Source organism: Triturus cristatus, chromosome 10 (assembly GCF_964204655.1).
Source record: "Triturus cristatus chromosome 10, aTriCri1.1, whole genome shotgun sequence".
In the NCBI taxonomy this organism is placed as follows: domain Eukaryota; kingdom Metazoa; phylum Chordata; class Amphibia; order Caudata; family Salamandridae; genus Triturus; species Triturus cristatus.
The window spans coordinates 526,397,702-526,414,417 of NC_140593.1; the positions used below are offsets into that span (position 1 = coordinate 526,397,702).

General features: G+C 44.9%; 1 long non-coding RNA gene across 2 annotated transcripts in view; it reads left to right on the forward strand.

The window, feature by feature from the left end:
* The window catches only part of LOC146789678 (uncharacterized), a 70,687-nt gene extending 66,786 nt beyond the window's left edge, over positions 1-3,901 (forward strand). The window contains exons 3-4 of one of the 2 annotated variants that reach the window (XR_014970138.1): positions 468-985; positions 2,960-3,901. This is a non-coding gene — a long non-coding RNA (uncharacterized LOC146789678). Of the gene's footprint in view, positions 1-467; positions 1,412-2,959 lie in introns of those variants that run through there. The other variant, XR_014970137.1, reaches the window with a different exon arrangement.
* The last annotated feature ends 12,815 nt before the right edge of the window (positions 3,902-16,716 follow it).

A 16,716-nucleotide genomic window follows, 5' to 3' on the forward strand; every position in this document is an offset into this window, starting at 1 on the left:
GGGCTGCAACGTGTGCAGCCTTGTGAAACCCCAGATGGGGTATGCCAAGATAGCCACATTGTCTGTACGGTATCACCTCATCCATGTACCCTTATGTTTATGATCAATGATCTAAACTTTTGCTGGCTCCAACTCCCAATTTAGTGTAACCAGGCCCATGTGTCAAATTTGTCAATCTGGACATCTACATGAGTGTGAATAACTGGCCCGTATGATATGGGTTCTATCTCATTGTGAGTTCTGTTACAGTTTGTGCAAATACACAGATGGCACTTGACTCAGCTTAACTGGTACTACTAGTTGGTGATGTCTATGTAGTGACAACGTATTGTCTATATCTTCTTCCCTATTGCTGGTGTTGTTATGGTCAGGTACAGATTAATTGTCTTACAATGTCAGACTAATTATGTTGGATATCATGTACATGTCTAGACTATGTTAACAATTTATTTATATTTTCTCCCTAGCCAACATGACTGGTGGTGAGATCTGCACCTTCAAGCTGTGCAAGGAAAGGTACCAGCACGTACGGAATGTCCGCAAAGCATACCGGAAGATGCAGAAATTGTAGACATGTGCTAAAGCCTCTGGTACTTGGAACATTGCCAGACCCAGCACACAGTCAATCCCTACTATGTCACTGGCCAAGCCAGGCTACGGCGAAGCCAGCCCCGACTGAGGCCAAGCAGGCCAGGGCCAAGACATACACAGCTACCCCTAAGTGTAGCTCCGCCCACTTCCCAGCAGCCCCATGTCAGCCCACATAGGCCAGGAGCCCACCTTCTCTGGACTCAGGGTTCCAATACATCGTTATCCAGAAACTAAAAAATGTCAACAGAAAAGTGGGCACTGTCCTTGAGGAGCATTGCCGGCATGAAACCCGGTTGACAAACCTCAAGGAGGCTATCAAATAGATAGCTTGCACAGCTGATGTGAACATTTGGGGAGTTTTTTGTACAGTGTTGAATTTTGCATAGTATTTTAGGTAGGTTTTAGATAGGATATGTTTAGTTAAGGTAGCTTTCAGATTTTTATATATTTTTAATAGGTTTTAGTTTTTACATTTGTATGAGGATTTAGTGGGTGGGGGAAATGTTTAGGGTTTGCTATAAGAAAAAAAAAAAATGAACAAAAATACCCCCAAAATATCTTTGTTTAGGATTTGATGTGTATGTAGCTTATTTATAGGTGTAGTTGATGTTTGCATTGTGTGACTATGTGTGTTAAGGAGGGTGGGGTTTGATGCTTAACATGTCTGTTGTAGTATATGTGTGGCATAGGTTAAGATGAGGTTAGGTAGGTTAAGGTAGAGTTGAGTTAGTGTAGGATAGGATGGGCTAAGTTAGGTAAGGCTTAGTTCACTTAGCGGTTGTTAGTGTAGGGTAGTTGTTTTTATTCATAGGTACTTTCAGTTTCTTAAATTAGAAATAATGTTTTCTGCTTTCACAAATGCTTAGTGTTTTACTGCGGAGTAGTTGTCATATTAGGTTATGTTAATTTGAGCACATGATGTAGGAATTCCCTGCAGTGTTTGTAAATATGTGCATCTTTGGGATGCCTATGGACAAGAGTCTGTCAAATTTGCAATGCAGCACCTCAAGGGATCTTCAACAATCTTTTCCTGCTGTAAGTGGGACTCTTTGTGTGAATGGATGCACTGCCCAACACAGGTAGTCACCTACTGTTACTCTGTGTGTGTACCTTTTTTTTTTATTATTATTTATTTATTTTTATTGAAAGGAAAAGGCATGTCGACATACATAGCTCTGCGCCTACAACCCGGAGGCCGGCTACCATGTTGCAAATATTAACCCAACCGCACAGGTTATCCCACATCCTCGAGGCCGGGCATCACCGTGCGCAGCCGGTACAGCTCCTGCTGCCTTCCGAGTCTCTGGCCCAGTATGTCATTGTCTTTAGAGTTACCCCCTTACAGGGGCATAGTTCTGAGTATTTTCCCCCCGCCTATTGTTCCCTTCTATTCCGTACCCTTGGCAATAAACTATAGTACCCCCTATCCCCGCCCCCAAACTAAAACAGGCCCCCCTCCCCACCCACCCATTCCAAACAGTTGAGGTTACCTGCCAGCTGCCACCTTATAAATAGTATTGCACTTAGTACATTGGAGCAGAGTACGTTAGTATGTTAACACCTTACCTGCTGTTGCACAAACTGGAGTAGGAATAGTAAAAAATACTATTCCTAAGTCCAGCGCGCACCCTACAGCAAGTCGTTGTAATGACTTGCGATGTACTGGTTCGCGTTGAAACGGAATGGAATGCATGAAAACTGCATTTGTTGTAATGAGACATATTCGTATTTGGCCTGTGTAGCCTACCTCAATATTCATGAGGCCACTCAAAGCCACGCAGGATGGATTAGTGTGGGTTCATAAATTTTATTCAGAGCCCTGTGTCACGCATGTACCACTTTATGTGGGGCAAAAGTGCTGCAGGGCTCTCATCAATAAACCTCTGAGTGAGTGAGGGCTGCAACGTGTGCAGCCTTGTGAAACCCCAGATGGGGTATGCCAAGATAGCCACATTGTCTGTACTGTATCACCTCATCCATGTACCCTTATGTTTATGATCAATGATCTAAACTTTTGCTGGCCGCAACTCCAACTCCCAATTTAGTGTAACCAGGCACATGTGTCAAATTTGTCGATCTGGACATCTACATGCGTGTGAATAACTGGCCCGTATGATATGGGTTCTATCTCATTGTGAGTTCTGTTACAGTTTGTGCAAATACACAGATGGCACTTGACTCAGCTTAACTGGTACTACTAGTTGGTGATGTCTATGTAGTGACAAAGTATTGTCTATATCTTCTTCCCTATTGCTGGTGTTGGTATGGTCAGGTACAGATTAATTGTCTTACAATGTCAGACTAATTATGTTGGATATCATGTACATGTCTAGACTATGTTAACAATTTATTTATATTTTCTCCCTAGCCAACATGACTGGTGGTGAGATCTGCACCTTCAAGCTGTGCAAGGAAAGGTACCAGCACGTACGGAATGTCCGCAAAGCATACCGGAAGATGCAGAAATTGTAGACATGTGCTAAAGCCTCTGGTACTTGGAACATTGCCAGACCCAGCACACAGTCAATCCCTACTATGTCACTGGCCAAGCCAGGCTACGGCGAAGCCAGCCCCGACTGAGGCCAAGCAGGCCAGGGCCAAGACATACACAGCTACCCCTAAGTGTAGCTCCGCCCACTTCCCAGCAGCCCCATGTCAGCCCACATAGGCCAGGAGCCCACCTTCTCTGGACTCAGGGTTCCAATACATCGTTATCCAGAAACTAAAAAATGTCAACAGAAAAGTGGGCACTGTCCTTGAGGAGCATTGCCGGCATGAAACCCGGTTGACAAACCTCAAGGAGGCTATCAAATAGATAGCTTGCACAGCTGATGTGAACATTTGGGGAGTTTTTTGTACAGTGTTGAATTTTGCATAGTATTTTAGGTAGGTTTTAGATAGGATATGTTTAGTTAAGGTAGCTTTCAGATTTTTATATATTTTTAATAGGTTTTAGTTTTTACATTTGTATGAGGATTTAGTGGGTGGGGGAAATGTTTAGGGTTTGCTATAAGAAAAAAAAAAAGAACAAAAATACCCCCAAAATATCTTTGTTTAGGATTTGATGTGTATGTAGCTTATTTATAGGTGTAGTTGATGTTTGCATTGTGTGACTATGTGTGTTAAGGAGGGTGGGGTTTGATGCTTAACATGTCTGTTGTAGTATATGTGTGGCATAGGTTAAGATGAGGTTAGGTAGGTTAAGGTAGAGTTGAGTTAGTGTAGGATAGGATGGGCTAAGTTAGGTAAGGCTTAGTTCACTTAGCGGTTGTTAGTGTAGGGTAGTTGTTTTTATTCATAGGTACTTTCAGTTTCTTAAATTAGAAATAATGTTTTCTGCTTTCACAAATGCTTAGTGTTTTACTGCGGAGTAGTTGTCATATTAGGTTATGTTAATTTGAGCACATGATGTAGGAATTCCCTGCAGTGTTTGTAAATATGTGCAACTTTGGGATGCCTATGGACAAGAGTCTGTCAAATTTGCAATGCAGCACCTCAAGGGATCTTCAACAATCTTTTCCTGCTGTAAGTGGGACTCTTTGTGTGAATGGATGCACTGCCCAACACAGGTAGTCACCTACTGTTGCTCTGTGTGTGTACCTTTAGGCTACATGTATTGTAGGGATAGATTTCTCAACCAATAGTCACCATTGATTGCTATTTTGAGACACACACTGGTGTCTGCCACTTACGCACTCACCCTTGCACCATTTTACTATGACATCAGTTTTGTTTGGTGGTTAGTATCAATCAGAGTGGCCCCCACCTGGCCGGAAACTTCAATCATACTTGTCATCGACAACTTGCTAAGTGTGTCACTTCTTGTTTGTGATTTTATGCAACCACTTGCTAGGTTCGATAAACATTGGTCTCACAATTCCTCTTCCCTTGGGCATTTGTAGCTTGTTCCATTATTCTGTGACCTGGCTCCTAAAATTCGATATTATTATTTTTATTATTATTAATATTATTAAATTAAATTTGTATGGCGCAACAGCTACCCGGAGGTTTCCCGGCGCCTATGGACCCATGCAGGGAAAAAGGAAAGAAGAAAGAATGGAAAATCAGAGCTCAGAGGTTGAATAACCACGTTTTGAGGCTTTTACGGAATTTAGCATAATTATGTTCATAACGAAGTGGGAGTGGAAGAGAATTCCATAAAGATGGCGCCAAGTAAGCAAAGGACTGTCCACCCATTCGAGTGAGTTTAATCCTAGGGACAATAAACTTTGCCTGTTTCGCTGATCTAAGAAAGCGAGTAGGAATGTAAGGGTGACTAAGGCAACGAGGAGCTGTACCGGCGTTAATCCTGTGCATGTAACAAAGGGTTATGAATTTGGACCGGTTTTCTATCTTAAGCCAATGTAGGTCCCAGAGAGTCCCTGTGATAGGTGCCATTCGAGGAAGCTGACAAAGAAGTCTAGCCGCCGAGTTTTGGACCACTTGCAGCCTCCGAATCACCTCCTTGTTGGTGCCTAGATACAAAATATTACCATAGTCCAGTCTGGACACGATCAAGGCCTGAACCACAGTTCTTTGTGTCAGAGGTGGCAGCATCAATAGGATTTTTCTAAGCCATTTCAAAATTAAAAAGCAAGTTGGGGTAACCTTGACCGCTTGTAGTCGCATAGACAGTTGATCATCTATAATTATGCCAAGGTTGCGAATAGATTGAGAAGGTTGGGGAAGGGCACCCATTTGCCAAGGCCAATGTTGTGTTGCCCCAGAGAGCTTTGTTTCCACCAAGTATTAGGAGTTCCGTTTTTCCTCCATTCAACTTCAACTTGTTAGTGTGCATCCATCCAGCAATTTCTTGTAAGCTTGATTGAAGAGAGGATACCTTAGAAGTGTCTTTAGTTGATAGGGAAAAGATGAGCTGGGTGACATCAGCGTAAGAATATATGGTTAGCCCAGCCTCTTCAGCTAAGGTCGCTAGAGGGCTGAAGTAAATGTTGAAGAGCAGAGGGCTGAGAATAGAGCCCTGAGGAACTCCATAAGGGGAAGCATGGGATTTGGAACTGGCAGTCAGGGAGAAAACCTGAAACGTTCGGCTGGATAGAAAGCTCGCCAGCCATTTCAGTGCAGTGCCAGCAATGCCTTTAGAGTGTAATACTTGAAGAAGGGTCACGTGGAACACAGTGTCGAAAGCGGCACTCAGATCAAGTAAAATGAGTGCCACCATGTCTCCCATATCAATAAGTTGGCGGATAGATATGGATATGTGTGTATATAGTAAAGTTTATGTCATGTGTGGTTACACTCACACTCATTGCATTTGAGGGCTCTCAGGGACAGAGTAACACATTGACCAGGTGAATGCCAGTGTGCCTTTCTACACCATACGAGCAAACGTTCCCTTTTCCCAAGTTTGAAAAAAAGACCCTAAGACTAGTGAATCAGAGGTGATGAAATACTTTATCACCGAAACGCCGCGTCAACAGTTTGTTTTTATTTTTTTGTAATATTTGTAAAGTGACAAATGTTTTTTAATAATGTAAAATCAGTGTGCTCTAGCTACTCACTTACAGTGAATTTTGTGGTATCATTGTTAAAACTTTTTAATAAACTCATTTTTATAAGCATTCCTTTTTAATATTGTTCGATTTTATATATTTACATTTGTTTCTTTTCACACATGATTTTGTACTTTATCAACTTGGAAATTTATTTTTGTCCTTATACATTTAGATCACGGATTTATTTGATCTGATTCACTAGTCTTAGGGTCTTCTCTTCAAACTTGGCAAAAGGGAATGTTTGCTCTTAAGTTGATGTATACCCATCCCTTTTCCGAGGATCAGGGTACCTCTCTTATATTGTGACAGTTACTACACCATACATCATTTAACCCCTTCAGCGCGGCGCGGATTTCTGCGCCACGCTGAAGGTTCCGTGCGCGGGCGGGGCCATGACGGAACGGTTCCGTCATGCGCACAGCGCAACCGACGCGCATGACGAAACCGTTCCGTCATGCGCGTCGAACGGGTTAACACAGGAACCAAATTAGTTAGTAGTTGCAGGTGATGCTTACTGCCATCCAAGGGGTAATATGGAGCTTCTACATCCTTCAGTGACATAGGTATGATACCAAATAATAAAGTGTCTGGCCAGTGGTATCTGCTTGCTCTCATTGCTTGTATTAATATAGTAAATATGTGATATATTCAATGGGCTGACATGTGTGCATAATTATATTGTCGTGATTACTGAGCGAGTTATCTGTGGATGTATGAGAATGTGTTAGTGGCTCATATGCCTCACAGGACACATTTTGTGCATGTATTCAAATGCATGATTGGTTGGAATTATTAACTGAGTGTCACTCTAGGTATTGATGCTTTTTGTAACGCCAGAAAGTTCAGTAGTTCAAGAAGACTTTCAACTTGATGCCATGGCAGTGGTGGTACTTGATGCTTGGCTGTGTCCAAACAGACCATGTGATAGGGACCATAAGGCAATTTCCTTGAGATGCTGAGAAGTGTGTTTTGTATTCACACTTCCACCATCGTCTAGTTAGTCCTACCTGCAAAATACGTAAAACACCCGGGCTCATGTAAGTGCTTTTATATTCAAGTGTTTAACTGAGCAATTTGCAAGTACCAGTCCTTGCAGCAACAACCCCAACATTGTTTGAGAGCCAAGGGATGTCCAGACAGAGTTAAAGGGGAAGACATGTCCTGTGCCATGCTGAGGAGAGGAGTGTTCCAGAGTGGAGGAAATACAAATTGCCATTAGGGAAGGTAGGTCACATCAACAGCCCACAAATTGATTTGATCAACAGGAGGGCATTCAAAAAGGGGACAGTACCAGATGACAAGGGCGGCAGGATGATCCTAAACGCAGGTCCAATGAGAAATGGGCCAAGTGACACAGACAAATGTTAGTGGAAATTGCTCCGTGGGAGAAGGTTGAAGTCCCCATCTTTGTCCAATGATGTTTGTGATGCCTCACCTGAGTGTTGTAGCTGTAGTGCAAGAGGCATCTGAGGCACACATACATCAGGGGCAGAAGATGTGGCTCTCCTGTCTCCTGCATCATTTGCCTGTGCCAATAAGGAAGGCAGTAGAGCGCAGAAAAGGGACTGTTGACTTGTCAGCACAGCAACAATGCTGCAGTGGAAGGCACCCATTGTAGCAAGATAGGATTCCTGCTTCTGCTCCAAAGATTCAAGGATGGTGTGTATAGCCCCCAGCTGGGTGCTAACGCCATTGGTGTTACATCGGCAGGGCTGTTGATCCTGCCTCTGCCTCATGACACCAGCGATGTCAGCCAGGGACTGTTCCAATCTGTGGAGGGGAAGGTAGATGCCTCTTATTGCCTCTGAGGTGTCCTTATCTCGACTGAGGCACTCACAAACTCCTTCTAGGCTGCCCATGATGGTCTCTATACCCACTCGCACCTCATCCACCAGCTACCACTGAACTCCTACCGCCTGCTGTTAGAAGATAACAGTGGGGTCCTTTGAGTCCAGGGCGGGGCTTGTGTTGGCAGATGGGGTATGTTCAGATGTGGGCAGCTCCTCTGGATACCATGTGCCTCTGTTATCCCCTCTCACTACCAGAGAAGGTGTTCCAATGGCATAGCGGAGTTGCCAAAAGGTGTAATCGTCCATTGGGGCAAGATGTCATCGCCAACAGGCTGCTCATCCAGGACAGGCAACTGTTCAGGTGGTGTTGTTTCTCCCTCAACAATGAAATAGAAATATGTTAATAGTCATCAATGCTAAATGTTAACATGAGTAATCTGGGTGACATACAGACTTTATTCTCATAAACTTCGATTTCTACATTGATGTGTAGGACATGAATGACTCTTAGGAAATATTGCGAAGTTGCACTGTAGTTGCCTTGCAGATGGCAGTATCTCAGCTTTGGTCGCACTACCACTGTGTGACAAGGGTGACTTTTTAGACCACACATTGAAACATAGATAAACAGATTGCTGGCCTGCCCTGGTTGTGCTGGTATGTTGATGTGAGATCCAAATATGCCTTGCTGTTTAGATTTGTTTTTCTTGATGGCTATTTTGAATGTGGTTTCACATATTGACACCACTACTGTGCACATTGCACCAACGCACCTGGGTCCCTGCATTTTCTCTAGCCACTACTCAGCCCGCAGCTCCAGGGAAAGGGATGTGGGCTTGGTTATAAATTTGATTTGATCCTGCAGTCTGCCTTTCACACACTACACCACTGCATTCTGCCTTGTTCTGCTGTCTTGCATGCACATTGTGCATTCATGTGGCCAAAGTCTCATATTTCAAGTGCATGCACACAACTATCTACACAGTTAGCAACCTTGCCATACTGCAGGGATGTGTCAGGGCATGTACTTACTATGGTTTTCCAATGTTTGTTTACTCATGTGATGTAATCACTAGCATACTCTGCTCCATAGTTCAGAACAGTATACAGTGTGTACCAACTCTGAAGGGTTAGGCCCAGTCAGACTAGGCAGATTGCTACCACTGATGCCCACCTATTTCGTCATTACCAGAGTTGGTTATCTGCGGAGTATCCCACATCATTTGACTGAGCCCAGCTTACTTGTATGTGTACAATACTCCCCTGGCAATCATCATTTTGTCCCTGGGACTTCTCTTACTGTCACACATTGATGGCACCCAGATCATACATTGACTCTCATGTGACATCAAAACCAACAATGTGAGTCAACGTATCTAATTGACTGACATGGCTGCCTGTATTTGAGCGCTATGGGTCAAGCTGTACCCCACAGCTACTAGTCATGATATTCTGTGACATGTACCTACCCAGGGTTGCCACACAACTAGGCCCATACACCTCACCCTCCAACCATCCATGAATCCTGTCCATAGTAGTGGCAACCTAGCTCATTCTGTCACTTCACAATTCCCATTTTCACATGCTACTGCTTTGACATATGTAGCATGGTAAGATATTTCTTTTTCCAGCACCCTCCTGACTCGTGCAATATCTTCAACCAGTTCCATATCACATTTAGGATGTAGAACACCAATGACCTCATCTTTGTAATTCATTTACAGCTGCAACACAAGTGTGACACTATCACACACAGCAGTGCATGTGTTTTGCTCAGGCAATCTTGTAGCAGGCATGTCACTTCCCATCTTCTTGCCATGCAATGGCTCTCCATTCAAACACAGTACCTGTTCAATGTGCTCCAGGGGCACACCGGGCTCACACGCCATCTATTCTTTCAACAAAAACACACATGGGGGCTTATTATTGAGAGCCTTGCATCATCTTTGTACCATGTCAAGAGGTACATCAGTGGTGCAGGGCTCTAAATCATATCTCTTAAACCAAGCAAAGTTACCCTGCATTGCTTTGAGTGTCTTCATAAATGTTGAGTAGGGCAACGCAGTGCCAATCGGTGCCTTGCCTTACTCTGTGGTTGGGAAATCTTCCATGGGCATTGGCAGTGGGTGTTTCCAACAGCACCCTTGGATTTTGATGCTGCCCGAGATTAACAAATCATGTAAAAAACCTGGGGAAGTGCAAAATCCTTATGCCACCTGAGGTGAGGCTTAACAAGGAGTCATTTCTTTATTTTCTTGTTCTTTCCTCTCTCTATTTGTGTTGCATTCTGCAGCACACATACAAAGAAGAAAACACCTCTTAGGAATGTTTCTGTGCAGGAAGGTGCCCCTTCCTGAGAAAACACTATTCTACATGCAATGTATGCACACTTACACCATGGTGCAAGGGTGCATGTGTTGGCACTAGCCTGCCGAAAAACCACAAGCGCAGGGAGAAAATACAGGAATGCAGCATATTGCATACATGTGGTGCATTCCTGCCATTTAACTATGGCCTAGGGCAGCGCAGTAAGGTGACTTGCTGCACTGCCTTTCGCCAAATTCCTGTCAATGAGGCTCATGATCCTCTGGTGTGCATCACTTACATTCAACCCAAACCCCAGTATGAATTTGCACATGGCAGGAGGTAGGGTGGTCTCTGACATGGCAGGCAACACCTGTATGCTCTCATGCCACACAAAAGGGCAGCTGCGTGCAATGCAGTTTCATTCTAGTGACTATGCACGCAGCTCTTCACATGTTCCTATGTGGTGATACTTCACATGGCCCACACCTGACACCCCTTTCAGGTGAGGTGTTTATCCTCTGACAACCTCATTCCATTGCATTACAGCTCATATTTGGCACAAGTAAGACACACTAGCCTGATGGGGCAAGGGGCCGGGCCAGGCATTGTCACCATCAAGTTCGACAGGGATCAAGTATTTATGTATGATCTGTTGTTCCTGTCTCTGTTTTTACTTTGTATTGTGGGACTTGTAGCTCTGATGAGTCGAGTTATACATTCCACTACAACTCCCAGAATATAAAGGCCACCCTGAACTGGTGCTGCACATCCAACATGGAATGGACATATTTGACGGAGCTGGATTGAGCTGTACAACATGTAACCGGGCAGTATGACTTACATTTATGTGATGTATGACTGTACATGAGAAAGATTACTACCCTTCCCCTTGCAAACTGTGCAGCGTTGTGCAAGGATACAGGTTGGTGTGCTGCAGAGCATGACATTTTTGCCCATATTGTCCCTTATTGCAATTTACCCTGTAGGTCTTCTTGGACCTCATGGGCAGCACTGTTCTGCCTGGGAACTTCTGCCACCAACTCTGCTGAGATGACTGCTGCCACCTGCTCCTCCATGACAGTCTGCAACTCTGGCGTCTTGGATCCTCCTCCTCCAGTCTGCATGCCTGCCCTCAGGTTCGCTGCTAGTTTCTCCTTGGTCCTAAGCTTATGACCGTGCCAGCACTTCTTGATCTCTTTCACTGTCCCCTTAGCTTGCCCAACACTGTTAATCTTGTCTGCTATGGACTGCCAAATGGCCTCTTTCTTCCCTAATGGAAATTGTGAGGTAACAAAGAGTTGATTTCATGCTCTGTCACCTCTATTACTAATATTTAATTCTTCTACTCACTAAAATTACTCTTGCTCTTCCCCTGGTCATCTGTCTGGACATCCTGGCTGGAGCTGAGGTTGTTGGAGTTGTTGCTCTGGCTGCTGTTGCCTGCTCCACCTTTCTGTTTTAAGGTATGTAAAAACTTTTTATTTCTAAATGCGTCACATTTGAAGAGTTTTTAAACGCACTCCAATGTGACGCTAGGGTGTTTTGCAGCATGTAAACAGTGGTTTACAACCCACAAAGCAGCCTAGTGTCCCTTTTCCTTCACTTGCATCAGCTTCTCCTGTGGCAGCCTGCCCATGAAAGCATAATTTTTTATGACATTCCATGGGAGCTTAAGCCATGGTGCGCCAAACCGTGAATATGACATATCCACGCCGTTTCAAACGGTGCAAGTTTTGTTGACGCATCGCTGCCTTAGCACATTAGTACATCAGTTCTCATAAATATAGACCTCAGTTTGCCACCAGAGCCACCATTTTGACATCAGAAGCGAGGCTTAGTTTATCCGTAATGCTCAGGTACACATACTCCTTAAACTGACTAATCCTTTTGCTATTAACATAATAGGAATGTTTCAGTGTTCCTATTTCAAATGTCTTTCTTTTATCTCAAAAGTCAGATAATTTAGGATATTATAATTGGAAAAAGCAGTTACTGTAGTTGGAAGCCAAAAGGTGTGCTGCCCAACAAGACAACACTGTTGCATTCACCAACACCGAAACATGTTGATTTCCAAGATTAGGAGTCCCACATTTGGCAGATTCCATACAGTGACAAAGATCAACAGTACATGTTTAAATAGGCTTGGCTCAAATACACAGCCTTGTTAGTGGCCAATAAGAGTTGGGTTCATTCATGCAAGATTTTAGAAAAACAAATCTAATGTGGATCAATGTCCATATAGGTAATTTGTACAGCCACATTGTGTGTCCAAGCCTTTGCAGTATTCCCCATGGCAATATTACAATGTAGGGCCCTATTACAATGTCGGGCGGAGCTTCCTCCGCCCAACATCGTCTTGGTCATGGGACCGACTGACACCCGGTCGGCTGTCGTGACCGACTAATTAAGAAGCTACCGAAAACACTGTTTGGTCACATGCCTATAGTTTACAATGGGAGCATGTATTCCAGCCAAAATACATGCTCCCATTGTAAAATAGGTGGTGCAGTTCATCCTTGCACCCTTTGGCAGGCACCTGAAGGTGCCTGCCATGGGGTGCAATGATCAACATACAACTGGAGGGTGTGCACCCATGCGGGCCCCCAAAGTCGAATTTTGACAGCCTTTCTATATCGAAATCCAACATTGTAATACCTCAGGCGGAATGAGCTGCCCTTGGGATTACTGACAGCATTCCTTCGGAAGCCAGTCAGAATGACTGGTCGGAATCCTTTCCAACCACTTCTCTTTTAACCCCTTCGCTGCGGCGTGAATTCCGCCGCAGCGCTGGGGGGGTGAGAGGTGAGCGCGGCGCCGCCATGCTCATAACGGAACCACGCCGTCATGAGTCACGGGTGAGCTGTGCTCATGACGGCGTGGTTCCGTCACGACTTCGCCCACTCTCTATTTCGCCCGCACAGGCGGGGAATTAGAGCCGCGTGGGAGGAGCGGCCGCCAACGGCCGCAGCATGACGGAACCACGCCGTCATGAGCACACGCCGCCCGTGGCTCATGACGGCGTGGTTCCGTCATGAGCGTACAAGGGGTTAATGAGGTGGGCAGAAAGGAATCCGACCAGCACATTACGATGTTGGCAGAAATGTTCCGACCTACAGTCGGAGCCTTTTTCAACAGCATCGTAATCAGCCCGATAGTAATTTCTGCGCGTTCAATAGCTTATTTCATAAAGTAGTAAAGGATCTGGTGTTATTTCTAATCCTCATTTCAGAACAAAAGACTATCTGGATTTACAAAAAACTACGCTCAAGAGCCACCAGTCTTGAATGAGAGGTCGTTGGTGCTGGGTAAAATATTTGTTCTTCTGTTCCCAACTCTGCGACCAGATGGACGTTGTAAAGTTTAAACATCCCTTCGAACGTATGGGAATTGAGAAGCTGCCCCGCCATGAATCCCTGAAATCCTTTTAACACTAGATTAAATTCGGAGCAACGAGTCTGAACCAAGTAGGACTCGTCACTACTCGTGGTAATCAGAGTCACAGAATAAAACTGGAGGTGTACTGCTATAAATGTTATATTCATGGGCAATCATGAATAACTGGCTCTTTTAAAATGTCACAAGAAAAATACCAAAGGAAAGGAAGAAGGGATAACACTTCAAAAACATTGAAAGTCACTTGCGTTTCTAGGGCAAAAGTAAAAACTAGGAAAATCTTAATTTTCATTAAAACATATTAGCGCAAGAAAGGCGTAGATTCTGTATTTTCATCCACAGGTATATGTAATAGTAAAAAAATGCTCAAGTTCTCATATCCTCTTTTCTATTAAATTATGATGACTAATGATGATAACTGGAACCCGAAAAAGAGCACCTTACAACCAGTAAATTTAAAGATTCATTCTGAACCCCAACATCTTCAATAAACATTTGGCGAACAATGGATGTATATTTTAAAAATTTGTAAATATTTTGATTCACGAAAAATCTTGCAAATTACCCTAACTATATATTTGTTCTATTATGCATTCCCTGATAAACTTTAAAAAATGCATTACATGAAGCACATTTTTTCATTATTAATAAAGTTCTCCCTCAAAGGTTTTTTCTTTATTTTTGTCGAGAGTATTATTGCTGTACGCTGTCCAGCCTACAAGACAAAGAAGTTGGGCCAAAACAATTTCAGAAATGCACCCAGGGTAACAGAATTAGTAGCTAAGCAGCTGTAAACCTGGAGTTCAATGGCACCTGTGGGGAAAGAATAGGTAACAGACGTGCAGAAGGTATGAAGCTGTTTCTATTGTTTCAAATTATATGTTAATCTTAATTTTGGTAGATACTCCAGGTATACCTAGGGACCAACAGAGTACATTTTCATAGCCCAGGCACAAAAGAATCTTGCCCAAAGGACTTCACAAAGTCTGGAGGATGGTTCTGCACTCTCGGTGGTCCAGAGAAAGCATTTCTAACCTGGCTACTACCAGAACAGAGCTTCATGCCATATGAAACTCTAGTACTATCAGAGAAACACCATTATTGCACCTAACTAAGGGGTCGATTAGGATGGCGATCGGAAAACTATTCTGCCGCCGTGAGAGTGGAAATCAACCGTCCGCTGGTACCGCAGCAAAACCGGCGGTCCGATTAGGAACAACCGCCAGAAAAATCCGACCGCGGGAGACCGATGCCCCAAAAGAATGCCGGTAGCATGCGGAGCAGGTGAAAATCCAAAACCGCAGCCCGGTCAGCAGATTGACCGCACATGAAATTAGGATATAATTAAGATGACACTGCCGCAATCGCAACCATTGATCAATAGGAGAGCTGGCGGAAGGGCGGTTGTATGCCCACCGCGGTGGTAGCTCCAGAACAGTAATGGCGGTCGACAAAAAAAACACACAACAAGGCTACCAAGTGCACCCATTAACCTAGCTCAGCCTCAAAAAACACATAAAACACCCCAAGGACACATCCTCATGGCAAGTAAAAGAATACAAATCCCAGGATCAACCCACACAACACACCTGACAGGAAGACTCCTGTTAGAATTGGGGATCTCTGGTTGGCACAGGTAGGTACTTGTGTCAAGCAGGGATCCTCTCCTCTAGTCAAGGTAAGGGGTTACACTCCCAACACAACCCCTGCTCACCCTCTAGGTAGCTTGGCGCGAGCAGACAAGGCTTATCTCAGGGCGCAATGGTTAAGCATTTGTGACCACATACAGTAATTCAATGATACCCCCACAAATGGACTCCACACTGGGTTTATCAAAAATAATTGTTTTTTATATAATAAGACTTAGCACAAGACCCAATAACGATCAAAAGGCCCACAATACTGTTGATAACAAGCAGTTCTTTGATTCTAGCGTATTTAACAGTTCTGTGCGGTTTGTTCCTCTTCGTACGGGGCGTACGGGGATGAAAGATGCTTACGAGCAGGTCTCACAAGCATTGCAGACGCTCCGGTGCGGAGCGTACCCCTGCGGTGCTTGCGAACGGGGCTCACAAACGCTGCAGACGCTCCAGTGCGAAGCGTACACCATGCGGTGCTTACGAACCGGGGCTCACAAACGCTGCAGACGCTCCGGTGCGAAGCGTACACCCTGCAGTGCTTACGTACACAGTAACTTATCTTTGAAAGTTCGTCACGGACAATGCGCAGAATCCCAGCCCATTGTACGTTGCGATGTCCTCCTGTTATGGTGCGAGCTACGGCTCGTTGGAGGCCTTAGTCACGATGTTCGAGGGGACGGTGCGTAGGTACGGGGCTCTTGCTGTTCGTTGCGGCATACGAGCCATACCTTGAGAGCGGCGCCTTCTCTTTAAGCGCGGTGCGAAGCAGGCAGTACGCTCCGATTGTGAGCGACGTACCCAGCCACTCTACGCGCCGCAGCCTGCCCACAACAGGGGTAGGGGGGCACGCTTGAGCAGTACGATGCGAAGAGGGGGAAATCAAAGTGCGGCACGAAGTCCTTCCTTCACGGTGCGAGTTACGGCTCGTAGGGGGGGCCTTAGTCGCGTTGTTTGGGCCGGACAGCTGGGCAAAGGTTTTCCAGAGTACGCGCCGATCTAGGCGGCGCACACTTCTCTCGGCTTCGGTTTCACGGTGAGAACAGCGGTTCTCGCCAGCAGTTCTCAAGGGGGGTGAAGTCCACTGGTCCTGGGACTTCGTTCAGGGGGCAAGCTCAGTCACAAGCCCTTGGAGATCTTAAAAGCACAAGTGAAATAAAGTTTCTGGATAATCTTTCTCCTCTCCTTCAGCAGCAAGGCCACCACTGCAGGCCAATCCCCCAGGTCAGGAAAAAGTACTCCTCCTACAGCTTTCCCGGTTCCTTCTCCTCAGGCAGAGGTTCGTCTTGTCAGCAGGATCTAATTTCTTAGGAGCAGGGCTCCTACATTTATACTACATTTCTTTTGTTCTTGCAGGCCAGGGGGGTCCTTGTCTAGTTCGGTCCGGTTTCTGAACACTTTGTTTACATGATGCAGGCTTCTGCTTTCACTGTACAGGGCAGAGACATCAGACGCTCCACAGGGGGTGGAGCCAGCATTGTG